The sequence below is a fragment of the Triticum urartu genome, chromosome 6A, assembly GCF_056163025.1.
Source record: "Triticum urartu cultivar PI428250 chromosome 6A, HENAU_Tu73, whole genome shotgun sequence".
NCBI classification, from domain to species: domain Eukaryota; kingdom Viridiplantae; phylum Streptophyta; class Magnoliopsida; order Poales; family Poaceae; genus Triticum; species Triticum urartu.
Window position 1 is genome coordinate 44,834,709 of NC_141878.1, and position 4,159 is coordinate 44,838,867.

The 4,159-nt window shown below is 46.2% G+C and overlaps 1 long non-coding RNA gene across 1 annotated transcript; it reads left to right on the plus strand.

The window, feature by feature from the left end:
• The first annotated feature begins 3,286 nt into the window (after positions 1-3,286).
• On the plus strand, positions 3,287-3,785 carry LOC147963761 (uncharacterized). The gene is made up of 3 exons (XR_015609442.1): positions 3,287-3,425; positions 3,507-3,542; positions 3,660-3,785. It is a non-coding gene; the product is annotated as an uncharacterized LOC147963761 (long non-coding RNA).
• The last annotated feature ends 374 nt before the right edge of the window (positions 3,786-4,159 follow it).

A 4,159-nucleotide genomic window follows, 5' to 3' on the forward strand; every position in this document is an offset into this window, starting at 1 on the left:
ATTGGTGCAAATTTAAGGGCCGTCGGAAAATTTCTGGCTTAAAAAGAAGGATTCCGGTTTAAAAATCCAGCTTAAGGGAAAGCTATCTCCCACAAAGCTTTGAAACTCTCAGTATCCGGCTTAATAATTTCTGGTTCAAAAAGAGTAATCTCTCGCAAGTTCGAGTTCTCAGGAAAAATTAAAGGGGCCAAAGAGAGTCTGTTGCAAAAGCATAGCTCAAACATAGGTGCCCCTTGAGCACAGCTCGCAATATCATTTGGGGGCTTCCTGTTCAAACATAGGTGTATTCACCAAAGAGAACATAACGTTACTACCCTCTTGATTCCAGCTATCAAGTCAATATTATCATAAGAACACAGCTCTGGTTACTTCGGTAATCCGGCTATCAAGCCAATATTATCATAAGGGGCCAAAGAGAGTTTGTTGCACAACACAACTCAAACATGGGTATCCCTTGAGCACAGCTCACAATATCACTTGGGGGCTATGTTCGAACCATAGTCACACCTCTTGATAGGCTTAAGGGCCACCAGAGAAATCACTTGGGGGCTCTGGTCGTATCCGAACCATAGTCACACCTCTTGATAGGCATAAGGGCACCAAGGAAATCACTTGGGGGCTTGGTCGTATCCGAACCATAGCTACACCTCTTGATAGGCATAAGGCCACCAGGGAAATCATTTGGGGGCTATGGGTTCGAACCATAGTTACACCTCTTGATAGGCATAAGGGCACTAGGGAAATCACTTTGGGGCTTGGTCGTATTCGAACCATAGCTACACCTCTTGATCGGCGCAATGCCACAATTATGATTACTTGGGGGCTGTCGTGGTTTTGTCACGGCAGATGTCCTAGAGAAAGGACTTAGTCGTGGAGCCATTGCGACGGGTTAGCTTGAAGGGGTTAAAGCGGACACAGGGACGCAAGAGAGTTTATACTAGTTCGGCCCCTTCGATGAAGGTAAAAGCCTACGTCTAGTTGTGATGGAATTGATGGGGTTTCGATGACTAGGGAGCAACCAAGCTTCGCCTAAGTCTCGAGTTGTTCTCTGTCCTCCTTGAACCGCCGCCGGGTCGTCCCCTTATATACACGGGTGACACCCGTCGGTTCACAGAGTCCCAATACCGGCTCATAGATGTGTCCGGTTTGGTCTCTACTTATTCCTAACTTACAATACAAGTTACATACCAACGCCGGTTTACGGCTACAGGCCTTGAACCGACTATGGGCCTTGAGCCCTCATCTGCCTTCTTAGGTTTTACCATAGTTAACTACTGATGAAGTTAACCTGGCCCAGATAGGCCGGTTTACGCCCAATAGTGATATCCCCAACATTAGGCCCCAGATTGATTTGAACAGGTTAATGTCAATCCTTAGTAAAAATCTTCATCTTCAGCATCTTCGTGTGGTTTGTTGAACCGCCGTGATGTCATCTTCTCTAGTTGTTGTAAACCGGCGTGACGTCACCTGTTATAAAGAAACTTATCCATGATACCTTTTTTTTGTTTAATAGGTCTGCGACAATTAAGGCGACAGCTTCATTTCCAAACCCACGGTCCCTTGATTTTCGCGCCTGACTCCTGTCCCTTGCCTTATAAATAGGACCGAAGGGTCATTTCTTTTTCCCCTTTGTGCCCTTCTGCTTCATCTTCCCCGCGTCGTCCAGCTTCGGAGCTCCGCCGCCGTCGACGACTTCTGCTCCAACCTTGGCCGCTGCATCACCCTGATTGTACCAGAGCATCGCGGCGACCTTCTGTTTCTTCCTCGGCTCCGGTGAGTTCTTCACCTTTTCCTCCATAGATTCGTTCTAGGGTTTCCAAGTTCTTCAGTGTTCATCGCCTGCTTCATACGCATATGATAGATCCTAGATGAACCTGTGAACCTTTGCTCTGTGTAACGGTAGTTCTTAGCATCCGCCTTTACTTATATGCTTCAAGACCATAGATCTACCTGTATCTCTGCCCATTGATTCGGTACTGTTCTTTTTTGAACCTTGAATATTTTCCTTCTTTTCTGAACTTGCTTCAGATCCGTCGCTGTAGAGAAATTTTGTGAAATCTGTTTCTGTACACTTATCTATCCGCAATCTCAATTGTTTCAATGCTTAGATCCGGCGGTTTAACTTTGTAGAAAAATTGCCAAACCGGTATATACCATTAGTCCCCTTGTTGAACCGCCAGATGCTGCTGCTTCATAAAACTCCGGTTTAGATAGAGCTGTTTCCGGTTTAACATTGTATATACGAGTGCACCTTAATCAATGCATTCTTGAACCGGAATTACCTATCTTGTAGATTTCATCATGGCCAAGCAAGTATATGAGTGCAACTGGGTTCCTTCTCGCGTCACAGAGACTGAACTGAACAACTTAGTCCTGATCGGTGCTTTAGGCAGCAAAAATACCATCCATTGGAGGGTCCCTGGCGAAGAATGCCCTCCCACACCTCAAGAAGGAGAGGTCGTCGTTTTCGTAGATCACTTAGCCTGGGGCTTTAAGCCGCCTAGTTCTAAATTTTACCAGGATGTTTTAGCCAATTTTCAACTCCACCCACAAGACATTGGCCCCAATCTGTTACAAATATGTGTCATTTCCAAGTACTTTGTGAGGCGTTCTTTCAAGAGGAGCCCACCGTTGAACTGTTCAGAGACTGCTTCCATTTAAACCGCCGCACTGAGTTTACTAACGGTTCCAACACAGAATTGGGTGGTGTGACGATTCAGAAAAGAAAAGAGGTCACATACCCTCACACCAAACTGCACAGCCACCCCAAAGAGTGGAATCAAACATGGTTCTATTGCAAAGACACCTCCCCTGCTGGTGAAAATCCTTTGCCTGGCTTTCGTCCGGAGCGGCTTAGCAATACACACCCCTTTCCGCAAAGGTTGACTGCCAAGGAGAGAAGCAAATACGCTCCCCAACTGTCCAAGCTCAGAGCCTTCATGGCCAATGGTTTAACAGGAGTTGATCTCGCTCGCTGTTGGATATCGTGGAGCATAGTGCCCCTTAGTCAGCGCTCCGGTTTGATGTGCGAGTATACTGGCAGTGTTGATGACCCACTACGGCATGCTAACATCCAGCTTATCGACGAAGAAATCACAGACGCTGTGAATAAAATGTTGAATGAACCGGAATACATCTGTGCTCAAACCGGCATGCTTCCCTTCTGTGCCACCAATAAACCGCCAACTGTAAGAGTTTGATCTTTCTTTTTATTGAACCTGCTATTGGTATATCTGGTCATTGTTTAACACCAATGTCTGTTTAAACAGGGTAATGATCCATTTTGGAGCAAGAAACTTCCACAGGAGAAGCCAGAAAAAGCAGATAAACCGGAACGACCAACCCGGCAAAAGACTAAAGCTGTGAAGAAGACTACCCACAGGAAAAGAACCACTGCATCCTCTGATCCGGCCGCTGATGACGATGTGGGTAACCCGGACCTTGAGGTAGAACTTGATTCACTTGGCTTATTTTTCACGCGCCTTATTGATGATGATATTTGTCAGGATGATGCCGAAGCCAGTCATGCTAATGTTGCAGAGGTAATTATTCTTTCCTCCGATTCAGATCCTTTGCCTTCACTAAAAATCCGTCAGGCAAACCGGAAGGTTAAATTTTCTCATCCTCTTGCTTACATGGATCCCAAATTTCTTATGAAGACCCAACAGCACGAAGCTCGCCGCACAACCCGGCATAGTGGCCAGGTAGTTACCTCCGCCGGTTTACCGAATAGTTTGGTTCGGAAACGCCATTCAGAGGTCTCTAGTTTGCCTGTCAGTGCTTGTCCTAAAATGGGCTGTTTTCATCAACCTCTTAATCCGTCTGACTCCGATTATTAGGTCACTTCCCATTCATCAACTGGCGAGTCATCAGCTACCCAGCTGCCGCCGCTCAAAATGGTGCTTGGGTAAGCCATACTTATCATAATGCTTCTAGTGTATTACTTTGTAGCATATACTGTACTGACCTTTGTTACTCCTTTCAGGGCCAAGCCTAAGCCAAGCAAGAAGGCTCGCCTAGATAAAGCGGCTGAAGAAGATGCTATTCCTGAACCGGACAGAGTACTTAACCCTGAAGCGGCCATCCGTGAGGATGTGCCAAACGATCCACCACCACAAGATGATGATCTTATTACTAAAGAGAGACATGTTGATACCTC